Raw genomic sequence first — 16,472 nt, forward strand, 5'->3', positions numbered from 1 at the left:
GAAGAACAACTCAGCCCTTACACCGAAGGGTTAATTCCCATAGACACAATATCAAAATAGGTTTTATGCAACACGGTCTTTCTAGGCATTTTGCTCTTAAGCATGGGAAAAACTATAATGGGTTAAAAATAAGCCCCATTGAACATATACCCAGCGATCACCCTGACAGAATGGGACAATTGAACCGCAAGGAGATTTTTTGGATTTATAGACTTAATACGCTGAAGCCCAATGGTCTTAACGAAATCAGAGAAGTTTTCCTATAACCTCCCTTTTTTAAAATATTTTTTTCTTCTAATAATTTTTTTGGAGTACATTCAGAGAGAACTCGTTGTATATTTGTTCTGTCTTTTATTAGAGCGTTCTCACTGAATTATTAATTTAATTTTAATTATTCTCCTCTTTCTTCTAAAGAGTTTTTGCTGGCTCAAGCGTGCTTTCCCTTTGGGATGCGAACTCGTTCTCGTGGGGTAGTTCTGGAGTTTTATTGTCGTAGGTCCGCTTCCTTTGTCATGCACCAATTAATCATTTTGATATTTCCACCAGAGCTATATTCCCAAGCCTATACAAAAATTTTTTTTTCCAAACACTTATCAATCCAACACATTTTTATTACATATAATTTTATATATATATTTTAATACATTCATATTTTTAATAAAAGAAATTTTAATGAAATTTTATTATATATTTTTTTCTTGTAATATTTCTCAACTTTTTCTTCCATCTGACGTTTTCTTCCTTCCCCGAACGAAATCCGCTCTATTCGAGTGGTATAGGCTCTGGACTATGATATATATATACAATTTTTTAATGGGTTCGTTTCATCTCCCATATTATTTTCTTCCTTTTTTCAGTATATGTAATGAAATTCTTTTCATATATTTTTATATATTATCTGTAAATAGAAATCAAGAAAGTATAATTGTTAAGTAATAAGAACATTTGTAAATGGTTTTTATGCTCCATTAACCCTTGAACTCTGACATCTGTCCTCCCATCACATGTGATTTTTGGCGCCCAAATTCAAATATTGTATGTATTTAACCAGAGAAGGCTGTATCTATTCACTACATGTCATCCCCTGAAGAAGAAGTGGTTTTTCACTTTGAAACGCGTTGGGAATAAAGAGTTAAAAGTTTCTCATGTGGTGACTTTATCCTGGTCTCAGCAGCACACAGTAAGCCTAAATATTTTATCCAAAAAGAGGTCCAGGTAGAGGCAGAGTCAGAGACTGGCATCAGCATCCACCGGTGGCTTTGTCTGTATGCCACGGTGCACATAGCCTGCACTCCTCGGTGGCCAGCGTTCATTAGCGGTGTCCGCAGGTGTGACGCCACACGCTCAGTAGGTCTAGAGGGACTCAGACCTCGTGTCTTTGGGGCTGAGTTCTGTGACCACAAACTGAGCTCTCTGTTGCCGAGTGCTGTGAGTTTTAACAGGCTCCGGCTTTTATGTTCCACGGTACTGTGGCTCTGTGACGTAACAGAGTCCGCTTCTGTTCACACGGGGTGATGTTAACCCACGTGGGACCTTCTGTATACCGCTATATACATCTGCCATTACCAAGCAGCAGTTTACCACCTCTGCACGATGGACCCCGGGCTGCAAATGCACCTTACTTTCATTTTATTATTTGTTGCATTCCGCCAGCCCTAACATTATATTAGCGCCAGGGTCTGGCTAGTAATGGAAGATGAGCAGCCACTACAGTGGTACATCCAGCAGCTGGAGGGTAGGTTGGCGGCTCTTGAGCACACAACCACAGCTGTGGATGTTACCGCAGTAGCTGCTCAGGCTGCTAGCGTGGCTATAGCCACTTTGTCCACTGCCACCCCTGTTCCAACATTATCCCACCTTCCGCTGCCAGATAAGATTTCTGCTGATAGCCAGTCATGCAGGGGATTCGTGAGCCAGTGTGAAATACACCTTGAGCTCCTGGCAGCACGTTTCACCTCAGAATGGGCCAAGGTGGGATTCATATTATCCCTCTTGTCGGACAGGGCGTTGGAGTGGGCCAGGCCATTGTGGGAGTGTGACGATCGGGCGGTGCAGAGTGCAAAACAGTTTCTGAGCACTCTGTAACAGGTCTTTTTGGGACCTCGAGTCACCCACGATACAGCGCTCCAACTGCTGGCATCTACACAGGGTTAAGCCATTTTGCTGTCCATTTCCGGTCTCTGGCTTCCAAGCTGGAGTGCCCAGATAAAGTCCTTATTCCCGTGTTTTGAAGGGGGCTGGCTGACCATGTAAAGGATGCTCTGGCCACTAGGGAGATTCCTGCCACACTAGAGGAGCTAATAACGGTTTCTAAGCGCATCGACCTTCGTTTTAACAAGCGAAGGTTGGAGCGAGCCCAGTGTAGGCAGAAGTTTCGGCTGACTCCCACCTTCGCCAAACCTCTGGAATCTTCGACCCAGACTTCCAAGCCACATGAGCCCATGGCGGTGTCTCGAGTGAGATCTAAGTCCTGAACCGCTCGTACACACATGGTCTGTCGTATCTGCTGGCAGTCGGGACATCTTGCCTCTAAGTGTCCTCAGCGAGCGAGGGAACATCCGCGTTTAGTGACCTTAGGTGCTGGTTCACTAGACGCAGTGACGCCATCTTCTAAGCTCACCTTTAAGGGGACAATCGGTATTGGCCCATCCACCCATGTGGTAGAGCTTTGCGTGGATTACGAGGCAAAAGGCAATTTTATGTCTTCTGCCTTGCCCGACGGCACGCAATTCCACTGGTGATACTCACCAAGCCAGTGACCATACTGGTGATAAATGGGTCGACACTACCCTCACGGATAACACATCAGACCATCCCATTTACTCTCTCCATGTCTCCATCCCATCAGGAGATCATCTCCCTGCTAATCATGCCTGAGGGAATTGATGAGGTTCTCTTGGGGATACCATGGCTACCCTACCACTCCCCTCTAATAGAGTGGTCTTCAGGGAGAATTCTGGGATGGAGTAAATCCTGTGAGGGTAGACATTAGAGGGAGTGCCTTCAGGTTTCTACTACAGAGGTACCCACAGATCTTTCCTCTCCCCCAATACTATTGTCCCTATGCAGATGTGTTCTCCAAAAAGGCTGTGGAGACTGTCCTATTGACCTCTTGCCTAGTGCTGAGCCTCCCCGGTGTTGAGTTTATCCTCTCTCTCTCGTAGAGACAGAGGCAATGTCTCATACATCCAGGAGAATCTGGCAAGAGGATTCATTAGAAAGTCAGTGTCACCTGCAGGGGTGGGGCTCTTCTTTGTAGTGGTACAGCGTTTTTTTGGGATTTATCAACTACTACCGCCAATTCATCCCCCCTTCTCAACTTTGGTAGCTCCCTTGGTTGCCGTCACCAAGAAGGGAGCAAATTCTAAATTGTGGTCAGAGGAGGTCTTCAAGGCTTTCCTCTCTATTAAGTCTCACTTTGCTAGCACTCCCATTTTACATTGCCCCAATGTAAATAAAAGAACAACAAGGTTTACCCGTACAGGCCTCCAAACAAATGCACTATCAGGATGCAGTGGACCCATATAAGATGGCAACACTGGTGCAAAAATACTAATCAAGCAACTGCTCTAGCCTACCAATACATGGATACATGGAGGGGGCGATTGCCTGGTATGTTGATGCACAAAACAACTTGTATGCGGCGCTGTTCACACTAAGGCCATGCACAGCATCCAGGCCAGCCTAGTACCAACACCCTTCTATTAGTTCAGGCGGGCTGCCCAGCGCTAACAAAATGCATGCCGTGTGAACAGACACCGCAGTTTACAAGACCAAATGGGCCCAACTGCACCCCGAATAAAAAGTGCAAAAAACACATTTTAAAAAAATGTGGAGTATTAGCTGATATTTTGGCCAAAATACGTGAGCCCGTAACCTACGTCAAAGATCTCCACGCTTACGGGTACCTAACACTAAATTATAATACAGCACAGTACAAAAAGAGGACTTGAAAATCCTCCAATAATGAGAACAGCAAAAGAACAACAAGGTTGAACTAATAGAAGGGTGTTGGTACTAGGCTGGCCTGGATGCTGTGCATGGCCTTAGTGTGAACAGCGCCGCATACAAGTTGTTTTGTGCATCAACATACCAGCAATCGCCCCCTCCATGTATTGGTAGGCTGGAGCAGTTGCTTGATTGGTATTTTTGCACCTGTGTTGCCATCTTATATGGGTCCACTGCATCCTGATAGTGCATTTGTTTGGAGGCCTGTACGGGTAAACCTTGTTGTTCTTTTGCTGTTCTCATTATTGGAGGATTTTCAAGTCCTCTTTTTGTACTGTGCTGCATTCCAATGTAAATAAACCATTTATTATGGAGGTGGATGCCTCATCCGTCGGTGCTGGAGCAGTCCTGTTCCAAAAGGATGCTCAAGGTCAGAAGCATCCTTGTTTCTTCTCTAAGACCTTCTCACCAGCGGAGAGGACCTATTCCATCGGGGACAGGGAGTTGCTAGCCATGAAGTTGGCCTTTTCAGAATAGAGACACCTCCTGGAGGGGGCTGACTATCCCTTCCAAGTCTACACCGACCACAAAAGTCTGGTGTACCTACAAACCGCACAGCAGTTAAATTCTCGCCAGGCTAGATGGTCCTTGTTCTTCTCCCGATTCCACTTCACCCACCACTTTCTTTCTGGGGAGACGCTCCATGATGTCATAAAAGGAGGAGGAGGAGCCTCGGTTAATTGTCCCTTCAGAGAGCCTGAGAACTGTGGCCCTGGTTTCGCTAGAGTCTGTGCCCCCGGGCAAGACTTTCATTCCACCTAATTTGTGACCGGAGGTTCTCTCTTGGGCCCACTCATCCTGGGTGGGTGGACATTTTGGAACCAAGAGGACATCTGAGCTCCTGGCGAGGACATACTGGTGGCCGCATATGGCCCGTCACGTTGGAGACTATATTCGGGCGTGTGTCTCCTGCGCCAAGAATCGGTCTCCTCGGCAACGACCTGCTGGGTTACCTTGCCCTCTGCCGGTGGCAGACAGGCCCTGGGAGATGGTTGGGATGGACTTTGTGGTGGGCTTACCCAAGTCTCGTGGCTGCACTGTTATTTGGGTAGTCACCGACCATTTCTCCAAAATGGTACACTTGGTGCCCCTTCTGCGGGTGCCTCCTGCACGGGTCTTGGCGGCATTGTTCATTAGGCACGTTTTCCGCCTACACGGCATGCCTGACAAAATCGTCAGTGACTGGGGTCCCCAGTTTGTGTCTCGGTTCTGGAGAGAGCTTTGATGTCTGCTCAGCATTAAGGCTGTGTGCCCACATTGCGTTTTTTTAAGCGTTTTTGAAGCGTTTGTGCCAGATCAGAAAAGCTTAAAAGAAGCTTGCCATTCAATTTAATGCATTTTTGGCTTTTTGTGCCAATGTATGCGTTTTTTTCCGCTCAGAAAACGCTTAGCGGCTAAAAACACAGCATGCTCATTATTTTCCACATAGCTCAGCGTTTTTAGCTATTTCCAATATTCCCAGAAACTGCGCAGAGTTTGCGCTAAACAACGCCGTAGCCGATTCCACTGGACAAACCCCATTCCTCCTTAACTATGGCCAGCAACCGCGGGTTCCTGTGCCGATGCCCGTGTCTTCCACCGACTCTAGGGTGGCAGACTGGGCGGTGGAGGCACGTGACATTTGGGATCGCACACAGGATGCCATCCGGGCCTCCAAGGAGAGAATGAGGGTTTCCACCATGCTCACCGGCGCCCCGCTCCGACCTTTGCTCCTGACGATCTAGTGTGACTCTCCGCCCGTAACATCAAGCAGTGAGTCGAGTCCACTAAGTTTTCACCTCGCTTTATAGGTCCCTTCAGGGTCCTGGAACAGATTAAACCTGTGGTATACCGTCTGGCTCTTCCACTACACCTCGATATCACCGACACCTTTCATGTGTCCCTCCTAAAACCCGTTCACATGTCCCGGTTTTCCGAGTCATCTGCCAGGACATCGGGCTCATCTACGGACAATTATGAGGTGAACGCCATTGTTGGGTGTAAGGTGGTATGAAGTGAAAAGTTCTATCTGGTGGACTGGAGGGGTTATGGCCCGGAGGACAGGACCTGGGAACCTGTTGAACACATTCATGCTCCTCAGCTCATTGCAGCTTTTGAGCAAAGCGAGGCACATGGAGAGGAGGGCCGTAGGAGGGGGGGTAGATGCTCCTGGGGGTAGGTGCGCAGATGCTCCTGGGACTAAGTCCTGCTTTTCTCCTACTGAGCATGCCCGTGGGACGACCTCTCATTGGAGGTCGGAGGTCACATGCTCAGGTCCTATTGCAACTCGGATTGGGTCATCAGGAAGGTCCCGGAAGGCTGCATCTATAAAAGGATCACAGGACTACATGGCCATGCGCTAATATAGAAAAAGGTTAGACTATGTGGAGTGAGTGCTGTATGCATGTATGAATGTCTCTGGTCAATGACTCACTATGAAACCTCTACCCTTGGTAAGGATGTGTTGTGTAGCCTAGCCTGCTAGCACTCAGGCTGAGGTCAAGGTAGAGGCAGAGTCAGAGACTGGCATCAGCCTCCACCGGTGGCTTTGTCTGTACGCCACGGTGCACATAGTCTGCATTCCTCGGTGGTCAGCATTCATTAGGGATGTCTGCACGTGCGATGCCGCACGCTCAGTAGGTCTAGAGGGACTCAGACCTCGTGTCTTTGGGGCTGAGTTCTGTGACCACAAACTGAGTGCTCTCTTGCCAAGTGCTGTGAGTTTTAACAGGCTCTGGCATTTATGTTCCACGGTACTGTGGCTCTGTGACGTAACTGAGTCCACTCCTGTTCACATCGAGTGACGTTACCCCGCGTGGGTCCTTCTGTATACCGCTATTTACATCCGCCACTACCAAGCAGCAGTTTATCACCTCTGCACGGTGGACCCCGGGCTGCGAACGCACCTTACTTTCATTCTATTATTTGGTGCGTTCCGCCAGCCCTAACAGACCCCTTTAAATTTTTCACTCTTTGTTTCATTGCAGCCATTTGGTAAATTCAAAAAAGTTATTTTTTTTTCTCATTAATGTACACTCTGCACCCCATCTTGACTGAAAAAAAACAGAAATGTAGAAACACAGTTTTGAGCTACGGTAGTACAGCCATGAGTCTTCTTAGGAATGATGCAAAAAGTTTTTCACACCTGGATTTGGGGATAGTCTACCATTCTTCTGTTGGGATTGTATTAGGCAGATGATGAGCAGTGCCTGGTTTTCTCCAAACATACCGCTTAGAATTATTACCAAAAAGTTCTATTTTTGTCTCATCAGACCAGAGAATCTTATTTCTTATAGTCTGGGAGTCCTTCATGTGTTTTTTACCAAACTCTCTGTGTGGGCTTTCATATGTCTTGCACTGAAGAGAGGATTACATCAGGCCACTCTGCCATAAAGACCTGACTGGAGGAGGGCTGCAGTGATAGTTGACTTTGAGGAACTTTCCTCCATCTTCCTACTGCATCTGTGGAGCTCAGCCACAGTGATCTTTAGGTTCTTCTTTACTTCTCTCACCAAGGTTTTTCTCCCACAATTGTTCAGTTTGGCTGGACGACCAGGTCTAGGAAGACTTCTGGTGGTCACAAACTTCTTACATTTAAGAATTATGTAGGCCACTGTGCTCTTAGGAACCTTGAGTACTGCAGAAATTCTTTTGCAACCTTGGCCAGATCTGTCTCTGCGCTCCTTGGCCAGTTCCTATTAGCCACCAGCTGTCTGTTCTGTCTTGGCTAGTTGTCAAAAATGGGGGGGACCCCACGCCATTTTTTAAAATTATTTACATAATTTAAATATACGGCCCCCCATTAAAATGAATGTAGTCTGGGTTCAAGTTCAGGTCCGGGTACTATTCTGGTACCCGAACACTAACTTTTCTTCAACTGTTCGGCTAAACCTGCTGGACCCAAACATCCAGGGGTCTGCCCATCTCTAGTACATATTTTTTCCTGTGACTATATCACCTTCTAGAAAAACATCAAAAAGGGAGTAGTTTCATTTCTTTTCTCTGTTACAAGTGCAAACTGTCAGATCAGCGATCTGACACTTTTTTGTAATGTCCCACATTGGGACAATATAATAAAGTAAAAATAAAACAAGTGTAAAAATAATTTATAAAGAAATCCTAAATAAATTATAATAAAAAAATCCCTAATAGTTATTTTTTGTAAATAAAAAAATAAAAACAATAAAAATACACATATTAGGTATTACCATGTCCGTACTGACCTGCCCTATAAAACTGTCCCACTAGTTAACCCCTTAAGAGAACCCCTTAAAAAAAATAGGCAAAAAGCAATGCTTTATCATCATACCGCCGAACAAAAAGTAAAATAACACGCAATCAAAAAGACGTATATAAATAAACATGGCACAGCTGAAAATGACATCTTGTCCCACAAAAAGCATCATCAGCAAAAAATAAAAAAGTTATAACTTTCAGAATAAAGTGATGCAAAAATAATTATTTTTTTTATATAAAATTGTTTTTTATTGTATAAAAGTGCCAAAACATTAAAAATGATATAAATGAGGTATCGCTGTAATCATAACGACCCGAAGAATAAAACCGCTTAATCAATTTTACCACACATGGAACGGTGTAAACGCACCCCCGAAAAGAAATTCATGAAATGCTGATTTTTGTTCATTTTGCGTCGCAAAAATCAGAAAAAAAAGCGATCAAAAAATGTCACATGCCCGAAAATGGTACCAATAAAAATATCAACTCGTCCCGAAAAAAATAAGACCTCATATGACTCGGTGGGTCAAAATATGGAAAAATTATAGCTCTCAAAATGTGGTGATGCAAAAGCTATTTTTACAATAAAAAGCGTCTTTTAGCGTGTGACAGCTGCCAAACATAAAAACCAGCTAAAAATAGTAAATAAAACACTCCTTAATCACCCTCTTAGTTAGGGAAAAAATAAAATTAAAAAAAGTATTTATTTCCATTTTCCCATTAGCGTTAGGATTAGAGCTAGGTTTAGGGCTAGGGTTAGGGCTGAGATTAGGGTTAGGGGTGTGTTGGGGTTAGGGTTGGAGTTAGAATTGGGGGGTTTCCACTGTTTAGGCACATGAGGGGCTCTCCAAACGCAGCATGGCATCTGATCTCAATTCCTGACAATTCTGCGTTGAAAAAGTCAAATGGTGCTCCTTCCCTTCCAAGCTCTGACATACGCCCAAACAGTGTTATACCCCAACATATGGGGTATCAGCTTACTCAGGACAAATTGCACAACAACTTTTGGGGTCCAATTTCTCCTGTTACCCTTGGGAAAATAAAAAATTGGGGGCAAAAATATCATTTTTGTGGAAAAAAAATATGATTTTTTTTATTTTTATGGCTCTACATTATAAACTTCTGTGAAGCACTCGGGAGTTCAAAGTGCTCATCACTAGAGTTGAGCGATACCGTCCGATACTTCAAAGTATCGGATCGGAATGGATCGGCCGATCTTAAAAAAAAGTATCGGTATCGCCGATTCCGATACCGGAAGTCCCATTCAAGTCTATGGGACTTCCGGTATCGGAATAAGAAAAATCCTGTTTTTCCCTTGTACAGCCTCTCTGGGGTCTGTATGGGCCTTTCGGGGGGCTGTGCCAGCCTGCCGGGGGTCTGTGCAGGCTCCGGTGGTCTGTGCCGGCCTGCCGGGGGGCTGTGCAGGCTCCGGTGGGCTGTGCCGGCCTGCCGGGGGGCTGTGCCGGCCTGCCGGGGGGCTGTGCAGGCTTCGGGGGTCTGTGCAGGCATCGTCCGATGGGACTACAAGTCCCATCGGGCGATGCCTGCTACCATGACAGTGATTGACACATTAGCCAATGATGGGACAGTAGTAGTCCCATCATCCGGCTAATGTGTTGAATGTAAAAAAAAAAAAAAAATTACATGCTACATACATACAACATGCATACTACATACATGCTACATTCATACTACATACTACATACATGCTACATTCATACTACATACATACTACATGCAACATACATACTACATACATACTACATGCAACATACATACTACATATATACTACATGCATGCAACATGCATACTACATATATACTACATGCATGCTACATACATACTACATACATACTACATATATGCTACATACATACTACATGCTACATACATACTACATATATACTACATGCATGCTACATACATACTACATGCTACATACATACTACATATATACTACATGCATGCTACATACATACTACATACATACTACATACATACTACATATATACTACATGCATGCTACATACATACTACATACATACTACATACATACTACATGCTACATACATACTACATATATACTACATGCATGCTACATACATACTGCATGCTACATGCATGCTACATACATACTACATACATGCTACATTCATACTACATATATACTACATGCAGCATACATACTACATACATACTACATGCAACATACATACTACATATATACTACATGCATGCAACATGCATACTACATATATACTACATGTATACTACATATATGCTACATACATACTACATATATACTACATGCATGCTACATACATACTACATGCTACATACATACTACATATATACTACATACATACCACATACATACTACATACATACTACATACTACATGCTACATACATACTACATATATACTACATGCATGCTACATACATACTGCATGCTACATGCATGCTACATACATACTACATACATACTACATGCTACATACATACCACATATATACTACATACAATACATTCATACAATACATACATAGACATACAGTACATATAACATAGAGTAACATACTTACCAATACTTGTCACATTGTTCCCCGAAGCCATTGTCTTTTACGGAATAAATATTAACATAACAAACCACAAAAATACTCACCCACGATCCGAAGCAGTCCACGAGTGTGTCCCATGACGATCTTGGGTAGAGAACTGCAGCATCAGCTGTTGCTGCCGTTCTCTACGGGCTGCAGGAATCCAATGACGGAAGGTAGGTATCCTTCCGCACTGTATTCCTCCGCCACTTAAAAAAAAAAAAAGTCCCTAGTCTCACTTTATGCCATTGCTGTGTGGGAAATTCCCACGCAGCAATGGCATAAAGTGAGACTAGGGACTTTTTTTTTTTTTAAGTGGCGGAGGAATACAGTGCGGAAGGATACCTACCTTCCGTCATTGGATTCCTGCAGCCCGTAGAGAACGGCAGCAACAGCTGATGCTGCAGTTCTCTACCCAAGATCGTCATGGGACACACTCGTGGACTGCTTCGGATCGTGGGTGAGTATTTTTGTGGTTTGTTATGTTAATATTTATTCCGTAAAAGACAATGGCTTCGGGGAACAATGTGACAAGTATTGGTAAGTATGTTACTCTATGTTATATGTACTGTATGTCTATGTATGTATTGTATGAATGTATTGTATGTAGTATGTATGTAGTATATATGTGGTATGTATGTAGCATGTAGTATGTATGTAGTATGTATGTAGCATGCATGTAGCATGCAGTATGTATGTAGCATGCATGTATTATATATGTAGTATGTATGTAGCATGTAGTATGTATGTAGCATGCATGTAGTATATATGTAGTATGTATGTAGCATGTAGTATGTATGTAGCATGCATGTAGTATGTATGTAGTATGTATGTAGTATATATGTAGTATGTATGTAGCATGTAGTATGTATGTAGCATGCATGTAGTATATATGTAGTATGTATGTAGCATGTAGTATGTATGTAGCATGCATGTAGTATGTATGTAGTATATATGTAGTATGTATGTAGCATGTAGTATGTATGTAGCATGCATGTAGTATATATGTAGTATGTATGTAGCATGTAGTATGTATGTAGCATGCATGTAGCATGCATGTAGTATGTATGTAGTATATATGTAGTATGTATGTAGCATGTAGTATGTATGTAGCATGCATGTAGTATATATGTAGTATGTATGTAGCATGTAGTATGTATGTAGCATGCATGTAGTATGTATGTATTATGTATGTAGTATATATGTAGTATGTAGCATGTAGTATGTATGTAGCATGCATGTAGTATATATGTAGTATGTATGTAGCATGTAGTATGTATGTAGTATGTATGTAGTATGTATGTAGCATGTAGTATGTATGTAGCATGCATGTAGTATATATGTAGTATGTATGTAGTATGTATGTAGTATGTATGTAGTATATATGTGGTATGTATGTAGTATGTATGTAGTATGTATGTAGCATGTAGTATGTATGTAGCATGCATGTAGTATGTATGTAGTATTTTTTTTTTTTTTTTTTTTTAACATTTAACACATTAGCCGGATGATGGGACTACTACTGTCCCATCATTGGCTAATGTGTCAATCACTGTCATGGTAGCAGGCATCGCCAGATGGGACTTGTAGTCCCATCGGACGATGCTTGCACAGACCCCCGGACATCAGCACAGCCCCCCGGCAGGCCGGCACAGCCCCCCGGCAGGCCGGTACAGACCCCCACAGGGTGCACAGACCACCGGCAGGCCGGCACAGCCCCCCGGCAGGCCGGTACAGACCCCCACAGGGTGCACAGACCACCGGCAGGCCGGCACAGCCCCCCGGCAGGCCGGTACAGACCCCGGGCAGTCCACACAGCCCCCCGGCAGGCCGGCACAGCCCCCCGGAAGGCCCGAAATGACGGCGCATCATGATGCGCACACACCGCGCATCATGATGACGTCAGGCTGTCAATCAACTTTGAACTTCCGATTCCGATTCCGACTTCCGATATTGAAAAAATATCGGAAGTCGGTATCGGAATTCCGATACAGCAAGTATCGGCCGATACCCGATACTTGCGGTATCGGAATGCTCAACACTACTCATCACACATCTAGATAAGTTCCTTGGGGGTCTAGTTTCCAAAATGGGGTCACTTGTGGGGGGTTTCCACAGTTTAGGCACATCAGGGGATCTCCACAGACAACATGACAACCCCAGACCATTCCATTAAAGTCTGCATTCCAAAATGTCACTACTTCCCTTCCAAGCCCTGATGTGTGCCAATATAGTAGTTTTCTCCCACATATTGGATATCAGCGTACTCAGGACAAATTGGACAACAACTGTTGGGGTGTAATTTCTCGTTACCCTTAGGAAAATAAAAAAATTGCTGACTAAAGGATCATGTTTGTGGAAAAAAATATGATTTTTTTATTTTCATGCCTGGGCATTATAAACTTCTGTGAAGCCCTTAGGGGTTCAAGTTTCTCACCACACATCAAGATAAGTTCCTTGGGGGGTCTATTTTCCAAAATGGTGTCATTTGTGGGGGGCTTCCACTGTTTAGGCACATCAGGGGCTTTCCAAATGCAACATGGCGTCCAATCTCAATTCCAGCCAAAAAAGTCAAATGACGCTGCATCCCTTCCGAGCTCTGCCATGCGCCCAAATAGTCATTTACCCTCACATATGGGGTATCAGCATACTCAGGTCAAATTGCACAATAACTTTTGTGGTCCTGTTACCCTTGGGAAAATAAAAATTGGGGGTGAAAAGATCATTTTTTTGGAATAAATATGATTTTTTAATTGCACGGCTGTATGTTATAAACTTCTGTGAAGCCCTTGGGGAGTTAAAGTTCTCACCAGATATCTAGATAAGTTCTTTGGGGGGTCTAGTTTCCAAAATGGGTCAATTGTGGGGGGTTTCCACTGTTTAGGCACATCAGGGGCTTTCCAAACATGACATGGCATTCCGATCTCAATTTCAGCCAAAAAAGTAAAATGGCGCTGCTTCCCTTCCGAGCTCTGACATGCACCCAAAATAGTCATTTATCCCCACATATGGGGTATAAGCATACTCAGGACAAATTGCACAATAACTTTTGGGGTCCTGTTACCCTTGCGAAAATAAAAATTGGGGGTGAAAAGATCATTTTTGTGGAAAAAAAATATTTTTAATTGTGCGGCTGTACATTATAAACTTCTGTGAAGCCCTTAGGGGTTCAAAGTTCTCTCCATATATCTAGATAAGTTCCTTGGGGGGTCTAGTTTCCAAAATGGGGTCATTTGTGGGGGGTTTCCACTGTTTAGGCACATCAGGAGCTCTCCAAACATGACATGGTGTCCGATCTGAATTCCAGCAAATTTTGCGTTGAAAAAATCAAACGGCGCTCCTTCCCTTCTGAGCTCTGCCATGCACCGAAACAGTGGTTCCCCCCACATATGGGGTATCAGCATACTCAGGACAAATTGCACAATAACTTTTGCAGTCCAACTTCTCCTGTTACCTTTAGTAAAACAAAAAAATGGACCTGAAGTAATTTTTTTGTGAAAAAGTTAAATGTTCATTTTTTTAAACATTCAAAAAATTCCTGTGAAGCACCTGAAGGGTTAATAAACTTTTTGAATGTGGATTTGAGCACCTTGAGGGGTGCAGTTATTAGAATTGTGTCACTTTTGGGTATTTTCTATCATATAAACCCCTCAAAGTGACTTCAAATGTGATATGGTCCCTAAAAAAATTGGTGATGTAAAAATGAGAAATCGCTGGTCAACTTTTAACACTTATAACTACCTAAAAAAAAATATTTGGGTTCTAAAATTGTGCTCATGTAAAGTAAATATGTGGGAAATGTTAATTATTAAGTTTTGTGTGTGCCATATCTCTGTGATTTAAGGGCATAAAAATTCAAAGTTGGAAAATTGCGAAATTTTCACCAAATTTCTGTTTTTTTCACAAATAAGCACAAGTTATATGAAAGAAATTTTACCACTAACATGAACTATAATATGTCATGAGAAAATCAAAGTCAGACTCACCAGGATCCATGGAAACATTCCAGAGTTATTGCCTCATAAAGAGACAGTGGTCAGAATTGTAAAAATTGAACCGGTCATGAACGTGCAAACCACCCTTGGGGGTAAAGGGGTTAAAAAAATTAGAAGAAAATAGGGGGGGAAGCCAGCACTGCTTAAGGTTAGAACGCATAAATTGGAGTGCATATGCACATAATGTCTAACTGTATTCAAAAATGAGATATTTAGCAAAAAAAATTGATCAATTCAATTGAGCCACCCCGCCGCGCCAAGGCAATCTCATATGGGGGGTCCTACGCTTTATATTTTTAATAAATGCTGTGCCATTACGGCCTCCTAAATACATTTAGAGCATGACCATATCAAGTGCAATCTGTACCTGAACATTACTGGATCGCTCCCATGAAGCCAGATGAAGCAAGTGCAGATGAAGGCCAACCAGGTCTGAACACAGACATATCAGGAATGGCCTTCACACATTGCCTGACCAGCAAACATAGATGAAGGGCGATGTTGGTCCAGACACAGGTGCACAATTAAATAAAGCTTGGGGCAGGGTGGGGCTGCCATGTGTGTGCACAGCAGCCTAATCCATCACAATGAACACAGAAAAATTATGGCGGACATAACCAAGCGTGCACGGCAACAGTGGTGGTGAGCCACAAACCAACAACAAGAAAATAGGGGGGGAAGCCAGCACTGCTTAAGGTTAGAAAGCATAAATTGGAGTGCATATGCACATAATTTCTAACTGTATTCAAAAATGAGATATTTAGCAAAAAAAATTGATCAATTCAATTGAGCCACCCCGCCGCGTCAAGGCAATCTCATATGTGGGGTCCTACTCTTTATATTTTTAATAAATACTGTGCCATTACGGCCTCCTAAATACATTTAGAGCATGACCATATCAAGTGCAATCTGTACCTGAACATTACTGGATCGCTCCCATGAAGCCAGATGAAGCAAGTGCAGATGAAGGCCAACCAGGTCTGAACACAGACATATTAGGAATGGCCTCCACACATTGCCTGACCAGCAAACATAGATGAAGGGCGATGTTGGTCCAGACACAGGTGCACAATTAAATAAAGCTTGGGGCAGGGTGGGGCTGCCGTGTGTGTGCACAGCAGCCTAATCCATCACAATGAACACAGAAAAATTATGGCGGACATAACCAAGCGTGCACGGCAACAGTGGTGGTGAGCCACAAACCAACAACAAGAAAATAAGGGGGGAAGCCAGCACTGCTTAAGGTTAGAACGCATAAATTGGAGTGCATATGCACATAATGTCTAACTGTATTCAAAAATGAGATATTTAGCAAAAAAAATTGATCAATTCAATTGAGCCACCCCGCCGCGCCAAGGCAATCTCATATGGGGGGTCCTACTCTTTATATTTTTAATAAATGCTGTGCCATTACGGCCTCCTAAATACATTTAGAGCATGACCATATCAAGTGCAATCTGTACCTGAACATTACTGGATCGCTCCCATGAAGCCAGATGAAGCAAGTGCAGATGAAGGCCAACCAGGTCTGAACACAGACATATCAGGAATGGCCTCCACACATTGCCTGACCAGCAAACATAGATGAAGGGCGATGTTGGTCCAGACACAGGTGCACAATTAAATAAAGCTTGGGGCAGGGTGGGGCTGCCGT

General features: G+C 43.4%; 1 long non-coding RNA gene across 1 annotated transcript; it reads right to left on the bottom strand.

Moving 5' to 3' along the window:
* Nucleotides 1-684: 684 nt before the first annotated feature.
* LOC141052564 (uncharacterized) lies at nt 685-15,302 on the bottom strand. Its single transcript, XR_012220838.1, has 3 exons — nt 15,186-15,302; nt 14,810-14,903; nt 685-898 (listed from the first exon to the last, which is right to left on the bottom strand). It is a non-coding gene; the product is annotated as an uncharacterized lncRNA (long non-coding RNA).
* Nucleotides 15,303-16,472: the final 1,170 nt, after the last annotated feature.

The sequence above is a fragment of the Dendrobates tinctorius genome, unplaced genomic scaffold, assembly GCF_039654945.1.
Source record: "Dendrobates tinctorius isolate UK_male_01 unplaced genomic scaffold, ASM3965494v1 ptg000162l, whole genome shotgun sequence".
In the NCBI taxonomy this organism is placed as follows: domain Eukaryota; kingdom Metazoa; phylum Chordata; class Amphibia; order Anura; family Dendrobatidae; genus Dendrobates; species Dendrobates tinctorius.